The sequence below is a fragment of the Miscanthus floridulus genome, chromosome 5 (genome assembly GCF_019320115.1).
Source record: "Miscanthus floridulus cultivar M001 chromosome 5, ASM1932011v1, whole genome shotgun sequence".
Lineage (NCBI taxonomy): Eukaryota > Viridiplantae > Streptophyta > Magnoliopsida > Poales > Poaceae > Miscanthus > Miscanthus floridulus.
The window spans coordinates 8,503,120-8,518,675 of record NC_089584.1 but is presented as its reverse complement, the minus strand read 5'-3'; the positions used below and the strand labels follow the sequence as shown (position 1 = coordinate 8,518,675).

General features: G+C 46.0%; 1 pseudogene; it reads right to left on the bottom strand.

The window, feature by feature from the left end:
- The window catches only part of LOC136454212 (uncharacterized), a 32,863-nt pseudogene that overhangs the window by 5,227 nt on the left and 12,080 nt on the right, over nt 1–15,556 (bottom strand).

The following is a 15,556-nucleotide window of genomic DNA, read 5'->3' as shown; positions in this document are numbered from 1 at the left end:
GAGATCGACCTTGTGCTACACATGTATGCAAAGTGAACTACCCCAAACAAAGTTCACACATCATGTCATGAGACAAACTTGTGGTTTGATCAAATTTTAGACACCAATTGAAATTTATCGGAGTTATGCAGCTTATTACCAAAGTTTGTCAGACAAGTGTGTGCGGGAGGTTATCTGTGCCATCAAAACCTAACTTAGCGACCATGTCAAGCCTATGCCAAAGGCAATCAGAAGCTTAAGACAATGATCTCGGTATCCATTACAGAGCTTAAGTTCACCAATGAGTGCAATTTGGAGCTGTCTCGATACTCTGACATAGGATAGTACAGACCCATCCCAATCTTTTCAAATCACTTAGTTTGATTTTCAAGTTTTCGCACAAATTCAAGTTTCTCAAGCAAGTGTGTAACTCAAGGTATGAGCCATAGCAACTAAGCATATATATGAAGCAAGTAAAAGATCTCGACACATTCTACACATGCTAGTGCCACAAGTAGTGGTGAACACATTTCATGTTTCAATAAGTTTTAATCAAGTTCACAGTTTGGAAAACAAGCTTAGCTCATAACATGCATCAATTGATCAAGAGGAGCCTAAGCCAAAAGCACATCATGTATATCCATAACATCCCCAACAAGAGCATAGTGTCAATCTAGCTACTATAAGGATGAAGCTCAGGATGCAATATGATACATGATGATATGATATGCAAGTATGATATAAAAACAAAAACAAAGGCTAAACTACAAAGAAAAGCAAAACTAGAATACAACAACCAAAGTTTCCCTCCTCTAAAAAGGGAAACAAACTCCAAGCTTGAAAGCTCTAGTTTGGTTTTGGTGAATTGATGAAACCCTAAGTGCTAACCTAGTTTATCAAGTGCTCATGACATAGGTAGCACACTTCAAGTAGAAGAAGCTAATGAAGATCATAGCATGACAATGGTGATGGATGGCGATGATCAAGGGCTTAAACTTGAAATGAAGAAAGAGAAAAACAAAAAGCTCAAGGCAAAGGTATAAACCATAGGAGCTATTTTATTTTAAGTGATCAAGACACTTAGAGAGTGTGATCACATTTAGGTTTGATAGCCATACTATTAAGAGGGGTGAAACTCGTATCGGAATGCGGTTATCAAAGTGCCACTAGATGCTCTAACTCATTGCATATGCATTTAGGATCTAGTGGAGTGCTAACACCCTTGATAACATTTGTGAAAATATGCTAACACATGTGCACAAGGTGTTTGCAGGGTTGAGATAGGTTTGGGTCCCTCTCATTCGGCGCTTTTGGAAAAATGAAATGTCTATTTTCTATTGCGCTGGATGCAAAATTCTTGGTGGTTGGCACATTGGAGCAAGAGTGGAGAAGATAGAAGTGAGAACAGAGCTGATGCCAGCATCGGTCCAGTGACCGGACGCTGAATCCAGAAGCACCGGACGCTGACTGCCTGTGTCCGGTCGCGTTGACTATCGGTACAGTGGCTAGGGTTTACCACCGGACGCTGGCTGTGTCCGGTCGAGGTGGACCGGACGCGTCCGGTCGAGGAAAACCATGTTTCGACCCTTACTGTACTCGACCGACGCTGAGGTCCAGCGTCCGGTCAGTTTTAACCGGACGCGTCCGATTCAAGGTCGGTACCTTACTGGAAACGACCGGACGCTGGGGGTTCAGCGTCCGGTCAGTTGAAGCTGTTGCGTCCGGTCAACGTCATATCCATTGGAATCTAATGAATAGCGTTTGAAGGCGATGACACGTGGCGTCCATCGGGCGACCGGACGCTGAGGGCCAGCGTTCGGTTCAGTATGACCGGAGTGTCCGGTCAGAGCGCGTTTTGCCCAGTGAAGGAGTATAACGGCTCTATTTGATTGGGGCTCTATTTATAGCAACATGGCCGGCTGTGGCTCATATCTTTGGCCATTTTCATTGACATAGCAACCTTGTGAGCTAAGCCAAAGCCCTCCCACTCATCTACATCATTGATTCATTATCATAGTGAGATTGGGAGTGATCCAAGTGCATTGCTTGAGTGATTGCATCTAGAGGCACTTGGTGTTCTTGTTTCGCTGTGGATTTTACTTGTTACTCTTGGTGGTTGCCGCCACCTAGACGGCTTGGAGCAGCGAGGATCGTCGAGCGGAGGTGGTGATTGTCTCTGGCTCCAATCGTGGTGATTGTGAGGGGTTCTTGACCTTTCCCCAGCGGAGCGCCAAAAGGTACTCTAGTGGATTGCTCGTGGCTTGTGTGATCCTCATCTTGTGTTGGTTGTGCGGCACCCTATTGAGGGTTTGGCGTGTGAAGCCAATTAGCGCGTGAACCTCCAAGTGAGTGAATCGCCACAACGAGGACTAGCTTGCTGGCAAGCAAGTGAACCTCAGTAAAAATCATTATGTTCATCATTGATTCCGAGGTGATTGGTCATCATTGTTATTCATCTTCGTGATTGATTGGTTCATTCATCTACACGGCGGTATAACCCTCTTGATCACTCTCTTTACTTTACCGCAAACTAGTTGACAAGCTCTTTAGTGTAGCTAATTGTGAGAGCTTGCATGCTTGGTTGGTGTGGCTCTTTAGTTAGCCTTTGAGAGCACACTAACATAGGGTAGTGTCATTGCTCTTGTGTGAATTGACACTATCTAAACTAGAATTGTGGTAGGTGGCTTGCATTTTGAGTAGGCTAGCGCAACACTCGCTTCGCCTCATAATTGTCTAACCATTTGGTTAAGTGTTGTTGTAGAATTTTTTATTAGGCTATTCACCCCCCTCTAGCCATTAGGACCTTTCAAAGCTCCCCTCGCAAGCAAGCAAACTGGGCTTGGTCAAGTGGTTTGGTGAAGATATCTACGAGCTGGTTTTGAGTATCAATGTGGTGTAGATCGATATCACCTTTCTCATAGTGGTCACACAACAAGTGAAAGCAAACTTTTATGTGCTTTGTCTTTGAGTGAAGGACTAGGTTTTTGGCTACACTTATGGCACTGGTGCTATCACAAAACAAAGGCCCTCGCCTAAACTCTAACCCAAAGTCTCTCAGAGTAGCTATCATCCAAAGCAACTAGGAACAACAAGCAACAACAGCAACATACTCTGCTTCTGTGGTGGATTGGGCGATGCTAGACTGCTTGCGAGAAGACCAAGACACAAGAGAAGATCCAAGAAACTGACAAGTCCCCGAAGTGGACTTCCTCTCAACACGACAACCAGCATAATCTGCATCAGAATACCCGCAAAGAGAAAGAGAGGAGGAGGCTGAAAACCAAAGATCAAACTCGGGTGTGAAACAAAGGTACCCAAGGATCCGCTTGATGGCTTGACGATAAGACGTGCGCGACGAAGACTAAAAGCGCGTGCACAAGCAGACTACGAACTGGATGTCCGGTCTCGTCGCCGTTAGATACAGCAGGGACCCGATCATGCTTCGATATTCCTTCTAGTCCATGCCTTCTCCCTCCTTGTCCTCATCCAGGGCCATCGTGGTTGACATAGGCGTCGAAAGAGGCTTGGCCTCACCCATATCAAATTTCTTGAGCACGTCCTTGGTGTACTTGCCTTGGTGCACGAACGTCCCCTCACGAGTTTGCTTGATTTGCAGCCCGAGGAAGAAAGTCAATTCGCCCATCATGCTCATCTCAAATTCCCTGCTCATAGTATCTGAAAACTTGTCAACAAGAGCATGAGAAGAGCCACCAAAGATTATATCATCCATGTATATCTGAACCAAAAGGATGTCCGTGCCTTGCTTGAGGAGGAACAAAGTCTTATCTACGAAACCCATCCTAAAACCCTTATCAAGCAAGAAAGCTTTCAAACGCTCATACCAGGCTCTTGGTGCTTGTTTCAAACCATACAAGGCTTTGTGGAGTTTAAAAACATGGTTGGGGTACTTTGGATTTTCAAAGCTAGGGGGTTGCCTCACATAAACCTCTTCCTCTATGTACCCATTCAAGAAGGCACTCTTTACATCTATCTGATACAGCTTGAACCCTTTCGAAGCTGCAAATGCTAAAAGAATCCTAATGGCTTCTAGACAGGCAATAGGAGCAAAGGTTTTTTCATAGTCTATTCCCTCTTTTTGGCAAAAACCCTGAGCCACTAATCTCGCCTTGTTTCTCACCACCACCCCATCCTCACTCTGCTTGTTCTTGTAAACCCACTTTGTACCTATGGGGTGGCACTCTAGTGGAGGTGGAACTAAAACCCACACTTGGTTCCGCTCAAAGTTCTCTAACTCCTCGTGCATAGCATTAACCCAATCGGCATTAGATAGTGCGTGTCCAATATCTCGAGGCTCAAAAGAAGCTACAAAAGCAGAATGAGCGAAATGGGAAATATGATAAGACTTGGAACATGTTACCCTTTTGTCGATGTCGCCAATCATGGTCTGAGGAGGATGGCGTCGCTAGATATGTCGAGGTGCACCCAAAGACGAAGTTGCGTCCCCCTCATCCACAGCTAGGGCCTCCTCAGTTGATTGAGGAAGCAGCTCACACGGACCCCATGAAGTAGAGGTGGAGGGCTCGGGGCCATGAGCCGAAGTGGTCGAAGCTGGCTCGATCGGGGCAGCCGGTTGAGATGGCTTGGGATCATCCCAATCGACGTCATCGTCATCCTCAACGAAAATGCTGTCACCCATCTCTTCATCACCTGCACGTTCAAAGACTGAAATAGAAGAGGGCATGGTTTCATCAAAGGTGACTTCACAAGTCTCCATGACACGGTTAGTCTCAAGATTAAGCACACGGTACACATGTGAATGAGAAGCGTAACCGAGAAATATACCGTCCAAAGATCTAGATTCAAACTTGTCAAGATTACCTTCCTTAAGAATGAAGCACCTACAACCGAAGACTTGAAAATGACTCACCTTGGGTGGACGCCCAAACCACAACTCGTAGGATGTCTTCTTTAAGAAAGCACGAAGAAAAATGTGGTTTGAAACATGGGAGGCGGTGTTGATGGCTTTGGCCCAGTAACGCCTAGGAGTCCTATGCTCATCGAGCATCGTCCTGGCCATTTCAACCAAAGTCCGATTTTTGTGCTCAACAACACCATTCTGCTGAGGGACATAGGGCGAAGAAAACTAATGTTCAAGACCCATCGAAGCACAGAAAGTGTCAAACTGTGAGTTTTTGAACTCAGTGCCATTGTCACTGCGGACAGCTCGTATGGCATTCTTTGGTAACTCAGTTTGCAACCTCAAGATCAAGTCACGAGCATGAGAAAATGCTTCGTCCTTGCCCTCCATGAAAAACACCCAAGAATAGCGAGAAAAATCATCCACGATCATAAGAACGTACCACTTCCCTCCCTCTGACTGAACCCGAGCTAGACCAATAGTGTCCATATGGAGTAGCTCACCGGGTCTCATGGTCATGACCTGAGTCACTAGAGGATGGGAAGCAGCCACCATCTTCCCGTGGCGACAGGGATGGCATACCAGATCCTTCTTAGACTTAAGTTTGGGCAATCCTCGGATCATGTCAAGAGAACTCAACCTCACTAGGAGATCAAAGCTCAAGTGACCAAGTCTCCTATGCCACTTCCACAAATTAGAAGAAGATCCGGCAACCAAACAGCGAGAAGAACCAAAAGACTGAGAGAAATCAGCTCTAAAAACTTGGCCAAAAGGAACGATCTGACAAACTAGATGTTCCTGAGAATCGAGCACATGAGAAAGTCCAGTCTTAAAGTGCACCTCAAACCCATCTTGAAGGAGTTGTGAAACAGAGAGCAAATTGAAATGCAGGCTTGAAACCAAAGCAACGTCCTTCAAGATAAAAGACTCATTGACCCGAATGGTCCCACGAGATAGCACCTTACCTTTGCTATTGTCCCCAAATGTGATGTACTCCTTGTATTGCATGGGGTCGAGGCTGGAGAACCATTTGGAACTTCCGGTCATGTGGTGCGAACAGCCGGAATCAACAAGCCACGTGTTCTCCAGGCCTCCGCTCTGCATCAATAGAAAGACAGGGGGTGAGCAAATGGCACAACACTGGGGTTAGTGAAATGAGGAGAATACCAGTGTTGAGTCATTTGCCCTGGAAAAGTGTTAGGAAAAACACCATACATGCCATGTCCCATTGGAGAGAAGCGATCACCACGTGGGGGAAAACATGGTCCGCTAGGAGTGTGGGATTGAAAGCCACCGTCGCGAGGTCTAGAGTCATATAGATCATGACTTGGGCCACACCGGGCACGACCACCACGTGGTCTCACCACCTGAGGCCTAGCACCTTGAGGCATTGCACCTCTAGGCCTAACACTATGCCTCTGAACAGGTGGTACATGTACGCCATGGGGAGGACGGTACATGTTCTGGTTGTTCAACTCGTACTCATGCCGCTCATCTCTCTTCCTCCTAAAGCAAAACTCAGCCAAATGACCATCTCTATGGCAATAGTCATAGTGGTACCTCACCTCTCTCTTGGATGGTGGTTGACTCACTCTCTTGTGGATGTGGTTCACTCTCTGAGGCTTTTTGGCTTTAGGAAGGGGTGCACTAGAGATGTTGGGTAGAGTATCGAGTGAGTTCCAAAAGTGGTTTGGTTTGGGAACCCAAACTTGCTTGGATGGTGGAGCTTTTGGTGGTTCTTCAAACACACCATCTTTGATCATAGGCTTGGTAGACTCTGGTGGAGGGATCTTGATCAATTTGGGAGTGTTGGTGGGTTTCTCACTTGGGTTCAAACCACTATGTTCACCAACCATGCCATAGACATGCTCACCCTTCCCACCTATAGCAAAGCCTACTCCCGATGAGTTAGTTCCCCGCCTGAACTGGCTCACCATCATGCCCAACTGAGGCTCACTGCATGACACCTAGCTCAAGATGGACCAAAGTTGTGTGTTTTCTTCCTCGGTTCCCATCTTGTCGTGCCTGCAGGACTCAAGCTCCAACACCAAAGCTTGACATCGAACACATGTAGTGGTGGTGCTATCTGAGTTGGCCTTCTCAAACTCAGCAAGTTTGGCAACCTTCTCTACCAACTCAGATTGCAAGCCTGAGCAGGACTTGCATGCACCGAGCAACCCAGAACGAGACTTCAGCTCATCACATTCATCAAGCAAAATAGCATACTTGGATTGTAAGTCAGAGAGGTTAGACATGTGTATAGCGCACTCATCGCACTCCTCCTCCTCTGACACCGCTACACCACTCTTGGCAAGCTCCAACTCCTTCAAAGCAACCTCTAGCTGGTCCTTAAACTCTTTTCTCTCACAGGCAGCATGCTTAAGCAACTTATCTTGACTCATCAATGTATCATTCATAGTATCAAGCTCAAGCATAAGTGAGTCAAGTGTGGGCGGTACCTCATTTTCGTCGTCGTCGACGTCGACGTCCTTTTTGAGCTTTGCTCCACCGTCAACCGCCATAGTGCAAAACCCACCACGGTTTGCACCGGCAACAAAGCAGAGACCGTTGAGCTTGTCCTCACGCTTCTTCTCAGACTCATCGTCGGTCGAGGGAGAAGAAGAGTGATCATCGTTGGAGTCATCGTCGAGGTTGCTGAGGGAGGCGAGGAAGGTGTGTTCTTGAGCTTTGGCCTTCCTGCGGTACGCCTTCTTGATCACCTCCTTATCGAAGCCGCCCTTGGCCTTGCGCTTGCCGGAGGTGTAGTCGCGCTTATCCTTGCACTTGCCGGAGTCGTACTTGTTGGTGAAGGGCTTCTTCTTGGGGCAATGCGTGACAAAGTGGTCCAGATCTCCACATCCATAGCATCCCTCCTTTGGGCCACCACTGCATCGGCGGTTCAAACGATTGTTGTGAAACTGAGAGAACCGACTGATGACGAGTGCTAACTCATCATCCCCAAGAGACTCCAGCTGCTCCTCTGTGACTGACATCAAGCACGACAAAGAGAAAGAAGCTTGTGAAGGGTTAGTCAATGAACTTGAACCACTACCTGAGACCAAAGCCATGGTTGGTGTAGAAGGATTCTTGAGCTTGGCTTGGGTTTGGTAGTCGATCTCTGTGGACTTGAGCTTGCTGAAAAGCTCATCGACGGTGAGGGTGTCGTAGTTGGCCAACTCGATGATCGCCGACACCTTCACATCCCATACCTTTCGATCAAGGGCATAGAGAAGCTTGAGCGCCCTCTCATGATCACTATAAGGTAAGTTGGCCTTGTTTGCTTTCATTTTGTTGATGATAGTCTAAAAGCGGGAAAACATGGCATCGATGGACTCGCCATCAAGCTGAGAGAAGTTCTCATACTCACGCTTGTACGTCTCATAGAGTCTGGTCTTGACCTGTGTGGTCCCCTCATGATAGCTCTGAAGCCTCACCTAGATCTCTCGAGCTGTAGTACAATCAGAGACACGTGCGAACTCAGAAAGCGAAAGACTCGAGAAAAGCACACTACGAGCTTTGCTATTTGCGTTGTGCCAATCCTTGTGATCCTGGGTGGTACGGGCCGCAACAGGGAGCACAACATACATAGCATCCTCGCAAATTTCCTAGACGAGCCAATCAATCCCCTAGAGATGCATAGACATGCGGATCTTCCAATAAGGATAGTTGGACCCATCAAAGTGTGGTGGTTTGCCAGAACCATGCTCCATGTCGCCTTCGTGGATCACGGACCGATTAAGGTGGAATGATCCTTAACCGGCTCCGATACCAATTGAAGGACCAGAAACGGTGACCAAAGGGGGGGTGAATGGGAGCCTCAAATTTCTTTTGAAATCTTCAACCACTGTCCCAACATCAATCCCCAAAAAGCATACACGAAAGACTTGATGACCACAACCCTAGAGAAGGGTGGATGCTCCCTCAGAACACAGCAGGTCACCACAGAGCAAATAGAACACAAATCGAAGCCCAAATGAGCAAACTCCCAAAAGAAAACAGCACTGCTCCTACAAATATCGGACACGTCCGGTATTTTCAGACACGTCCGGTATGATCTCGGACACGTCCGGTATTTTCAGCAGTAAGCTGACCAAAAGAGAAAAATCCAAAACCCCATCAAATGGTGTCCAAAAATCATGAAATTTTAACCATAGCTCTTTAGACACCAAGGGAAGGTCTCCACCAAATTTCAGCTCAAAACTCCAAAGTGAGAAATATCGGACACGTCCTAGATCATATCGGACACGTCCGGTATGAACGAGCAGTTTCTCGGGAAAAATCAAATCAAGCCATAACTTGATCAAATCAACTCCAAATGACTTGAAACTTTGCATAAGGGTTCACAAGCGAGTAGAAAGGCAACCTCTAAAGGATCATGGCCCGAAACAAACTCTAACTCTGTGAATTGAAGGAATTGAAGAATCCCCCAAAAAATAGGTCAAGAACTTAAATTGCTCGGATCTGCGATCTCGTGAGGAATTAGTGGATTTCCTTCGGTGGAAAGCTTCTACTCATGTCATTGATTGATCCAAGGCAACAAGAACGAACCAAAACCATCCCAAAATGAAGAAATGAGAGGGGAAACAAGAGGGGACAAAAAGAGCTCGTGAAGAACACTAAAATCACATCAAGAACACAACTAAATCATGAATCCCGGAGGGCATACGGTGGTTACGGCCACCGATTCCTTCAAAACCAAGTCACAATTTGAGTTGTGGACCTCTCTCATACATGGAAGCAAACTAGAGGAAGAAACCCTAAAGGAGAAAATGAAAACTAGAGGAGGTGAGGGAGATGGGGGCTCCCTCATCCTATTTAACAGGGCTATTACACATTCCTAGTTTTGCCCCTGGATACAAATAAGTTGAACCGCTAAGTCCAAGGGCGTTGTTGTCCAACCAAGTGTAATCTTGATTCGATGGCCACCGTGCCTTCTCACCGGTAGCTTTGCCTCGACACGAACTCCCCGATGCCGCCACGTGCCGTCCATCCCTCCTCGGAACCTCCGCCCGGGTTTTGAGGCCCAAACCCGTAAACCGTCCATGGGTAGCGTACTCCATATGCGTTCCCCGCCATCCGACGCATGTCACCGCCATCCTCGATCGGCCGGCCCGCCAAGTCCTCCTGAGCCTCGCTCGACTCACGCGTCCACCGTCTTGACCCAGTCAACACCGTCACTCCATGTCTTCTTGCACTTGTCAATGTCCCAAGTGTCAGCCACCGTGGCTAGTCACCTGGCCTCTGGGTCCCTCGGTCCAAGCCTTACGTCTGTCCTTCATCGCTCTTGGTCTGTCGACACGGCACGTCCTCCTTGACCTTCACCTCGCCATCGACCACCGCATCCGAGCTCCACACCTACACAATACAAGCCAAAAGACATGTCGCACACATAGCTTTCGCCATGGTAGGGTTAGTCACCACTCAACCTACTTCGTAGATCACATTGACAATCACTCATAACAAAACGAACACACAAGGGTACTTGTCAACCTTGTGTTCGCAATTATTCAGAGTGTTAACTAAACAAATAAAATGGTGAGACATGGTATTGGGATTAAAAAGAGAGAGAAGAGGGAATGATTTTCTTAGACAAGAAAGGCACCAAGATATGAGAGATGTGATTGGTGGATGATTTAGAGAGAAAACAAGTGATTGGTCAAAATTTTATTTTGAGGAAACTACCCATTAAAATTTAAGAGTATGGTTTCTATGTCTATTATTGTCTACACATGATATCTATGGCAAGTATAAAAACTAGAGTGTCTCATGGTTTCTGAGCTCACAACACTGCTCTAGTTCTAATACAGATGGAGAGTGATTATAGTGGGGATTATAGGTATGAAGTGATTCTACAACGATTCTGGTGAGAATTAGATAGAAAACAATGATTGACAATATTTTTTTAGACAGAAGGTCTCCCCTGCTTTTGTATTTTAAATTGAAAGTGCAATCAAGCCCTAATTGTGGGTTTTGGTGATAATGACCATGCAATTAAAGAATTAATGAGATTTATCGAGATGACAAGCAAAAAATTCATGTTCGAGAATGCTACACGAAATGGAGGAGCCCCCAATTACAAATGTAGATGACTTCAAACTCAAAGGAGGTTTAAATTCTTTTATATTTTGAATTTGAGTATAAGAAAAGCCCTACTATAAAGGGGGACACAATGCTTAAGCTAATATGTGATATAAAGTGCTCAAACATACACATGCATCCTCAGATTCATAGCCAAGACAATCTACATTTCACTCTTACCCTTGCTGTCTTGTGTGGTGCGGCACTACCGCACTTGAAGAGAGGCACTGCCACGTCTTAAGTGACCGTTGGGGGCTGGAGGGTATTTATACCCTTCTCCTTCCTCTCCAACGACTCTCTACCTCTTCTTCCTCACTCCAGCTCATCCAAAACAGATGGAGCCTCTCTCTCTCTCTCTCTCTCCCTCCATTAGTGACCTTGAGCCCTCAAGCAAATCCATTGATTTCCCCATCAATCCTTCAGAGAAAAGAGTCAAAACTCGATTAGAGAGCAGCTCCATTGATTCCTCAACTCAAAAGAGCACTTGGTTCATGTTTTGGCCGGTAGTTGTGTTTGTTACTCTTGGAGCTTGGCTCCTAGCCGGCTAGAGCGTCGCCCGTGGAGCTTGCCAACTTAGTGTGGCAGCCCCAGGAGGTTTGTAACTATCTCTTGAAGCTAATATACTCACCCCTCATCTCAAGAGTTAAGTCTCTTGACTTGAGAACGAGGAAGGGTTGTAAAGCCCTAAGCCTTAGTGGCTAACCTCAACAACGTGGAGGTAGGCAAGCCTTGGTGGCGAGCCGAAACCACGGGATAAATCATTGTGTCACTTATGCTTGATTTACATTACTTGCATTTCATATTGTTGGTTGAGGTGATTTCTAGGGTTTCTAGTCGATCTACTTGTGTGTGGTGTTTTCCTATAACTTCTAGCTGTCACACCCAATTTTAAGGATAAAACTGAATGCACAAAACTCATGTGTGCCTAGGGATCAGTTCACACACACAAGTTGACAAATCATAAAAGTATCATCATCGGTGTATCTTACATCACGTTTAATAACAACACATAGTCTTACACAACACAGCGGAAAGTAAAATGATAACTCTCATCGTGGAACTAATCACAGGGAAGGTCAACTAGGTTGGCCACAAGCCTAATAATCCTCAGGAAACTCCTCATACCCGTTGTCATCTGTTACCCATCCGGGATTTTTATCCAAATATAGAAAATAAACAAGCGTAAGTACTTCCCGTACTCAACAAGATAACATGGGGTTATGAAGCTCAAAAAGGGATGACACTAGTTTACTGCAGTTAGCACTTTTAGTAAGTCAAGATTTTATTATCAAGTATTATCAAGTTATGCTTAAGCTCCCATTTATACCCACATAATCAGATATCATAATTATTTGCATCATATTATCATAAATGAACCACAATGAGTAACCAATTATTCTATGAGTTTTTTGGGCCGCTCGTGACCATGAGCACGGCTGTTATAACAGTTTGTAACCCTCTGCAGAGGTGGTGCACATTCACCGTGAGTCATGATTCCCATATACCCAGGTTAATTACTCCCATGTCACTGCCAAGGTGAGCGGGCAGGGTACACTATGAAGCCATTTCATAGGTTTCTCTAACAAGTTAGGGCCGCTAGGTTTCCTTGGCAGGCAGATATAGGAACCCCCCTTTCCTATGGCACATATCCATCATGGCTATGCACATAGGAACAAAGGCAGCCCTATACCCAACTGTGGCAAGCCCCTTTTGCGCCATAAAGGTAACCTCTAACAAGCTAGAAAAGGTCCTATTATAGAGCTAAAGTTAGAGCCATATGATTCTCACTGGTTGCACTGTCAGTCCTAGCTTTTGCCGATAGATAAGTCCTTACGGAGGGCCTGAGAGCAACATGATCGAAAGTCATTTGCACCTTCGCCCTATGGATTAGTTGTTATAAAGCATGTTTTACTTTTAGTTCCATAGAACCTTTCACCATTGTATAGATCATGTTTCGTTAGAGCACTAGCAATCTACCCTTATGCAATTAACCCATAGGAGTCAAGGAAACATGTCATCCAATGACTAGGATGTCCTTAAGGTTATCAAATTTAGACACATGCACATGACTGAATGATTAAAGTGAATAGGACATCAAGGTAGGCCCATGCTATACTTGCCTTGGTTCACAAACTCCTACTGGTCCTGCTAGTCATCGAAGAACTCTTGATCTCCAACGTTCTCCTCACCATCTAAACACGACCAACTACGGCAACACACAACATTCCAAGGAATATTCATGCAAAGCAAACAATCATATAGTTAGAACAGTACACCAGTAGTATAGAAAACAAGATAAAATGTTTATGAAAAGAATCTACGTCTCGCTATGATCACTGTCAACGCGAAGTTCACAAAAATTGGAGCTAAAACGTGAAAGTTATGAATTAAATAGGGGTTTCCTATAGCACTTTATTTAATTAAATCTAACCATGAAATTTAAAAGTTGCAAACTTGATTAACTAGTGGTACTAACACGTAGATTATGAAATTACGAAGCTAACGCAATTTGAATGGGTCAATTCAGAGCTAAAACTGAAGTTTTATGAGCAAAATAAATCTAGTGGTATTTCTGTAAATACTGAAAAATGTATTTTTGACTAAAACAGTGTACTTTACAGTTTTCAAAATGAGAAAGTGTACTCTAGAAACTGCTCTAGGGATGATGGGTTCAATTTGTCCTGAACCTGAGGGACTCTTTAGCAAATTTACACGCGAAAGGGTATCTTCTAATCATGGCCGTAGATCTGGAGATGGACGGCTTGGATTGGCTCTAGGAAAGAAAGAGAAGGGGTCCGGCCGGGCATAGTGACACCGGCGGCAAGGATCCATAGCCGGTGGCGTGGAGCTCGCCGGAGCAGTGCGGAACACGGCCCATGGGCCACGGTTCGAAGAACTGAGGGCACCGGGAGATGGCAGGGGGTGAAGGGGAACCCGCCAAGGCCAACACGGTGGCCGGAGGGGAGTGCCAAGACGGTGGTTGCCATGGGCACACGCAAAACGAGGTCTATGGGCCACAAAACGAGGTCTATGGGCCACAAAATGATAAATAAACTGCACGGGGAGAGAGAGGGGAGAACGACGAAGCTCACAGCGGGGAGAAATGGGGTCGATGGCGGCTCAGAGACGGCGGTTCGCGCGGAGGGGCGATGATGGATCCTGGCAACTTTGGAGCGGTGGTTGCGGCTTCCTCGTGCATGGGCGGGCGCGAAATTGGAACGGGGAGAGCAGCAGGGGGAGCGGTGAGGGGTTCAGGCACCCTTTTGTAGAGGCCGAGCATGGGGAGACGCGCCCACATCATGAGGAGCGGGTGCGGGGCGGCGGTTGCTGCCTTGTGGGTGACTAGTGTAGGGTGGCTGTGGGAGGTGGGGGAAGCACTGGCAGGCGGGCCTAGGCTGGCAGTGGCTACAAAGAGGGAAGGGAGGCGCAGCGGCAGCGGTTGCCTGGCCAAGCGATGCTGGGCCACGCGCCTTGCGGGCGGGCGGTGCTAGGCTGGCCGCTGGCGCGGAGGGAGAAAAGAGAGAGCGGGCCGGCGGTTGAGAAAAAAATGGAGCCGGGCCGAAAGTGAAGAAAGGAAGGGGAGGGAAAAGAATTCATTTTCTTTTTCCAAATATATTTTCCAATCTTATTTTCAAGTTGAATTTGAATTCATTTCAAACTTTAGTCAAAGCTAATCTTTACAAACCAATGTGTAGCAGCATGAATGCATCAACATGTTTCTATCCTTATATTTATTTTTAATTTCATAAAATATTATTTCCTAAATTTGAAAATGCACATATAATTGCATAATTAAATCAAAATTTTCTTATTTCAATAGACCGAATTTTTTTGGGGTGTTACACTAGCTCTTGATCTGTGACTATCATACCTACAGTAGGCTGAGAAACTTCTCCGATCTAAGTTTCCGTTCGCTGATTTTGAACTATGAGTCGAAGTTGTCTACAGGTGCGTCAGTGCTGCTGTTCTGGTCTGGCAGTGCCGCCCTCCAGAGCGGCAGTGCCACAGGGTAAATTTGATAAAAGTTTGAGTGTTTGTTTTGACAAGCCTATTAACCCCCCTCTAGACCAACCAGAGATCCTATAAGTTGTATCAGAGCAGGTTACCTCATATACGCTTCACCATATGAGGCATGGAGCCCGAAGGAGGAACTAGTGGCATGAAGCGGGTGGATGTCGACATGGACAGCAATGAGCTGAGCGCGTCGATAGCAAGCAACACCACACTACCGCATCTTGAGGCTACCAATGCCGAAAGAGCTCTCAATGAGAATGAGAGAAGAAGAAGGAAGGAGGCAAGAAAGCTAAAAAGAGAAGCAACAGAGACGGAAGGAGGAGCAGTGGTTAGAGGACAAGAAGCAAGGAAAAGAAGAAAGAAGGCTCAAGAGAGAAGCAAGAAGAAGAGAAGCTAGGAAGAAGAAGGAAGAAAAAGAGAAGGCAACAAGTACATCATCAAGCATATCAAGTAGTTTCAAAGATGGAGATGATGATGAGTCATACCAAGTATCGAAGGGGAACAAGAAGGAGAAGAAAGAAAAGGGCAAGGGCGACAACAACAAATATGTCGTCGTATCCTTTAACTATTCTTCTATTCCTACTGACTAACCATGATCGGAGGTCT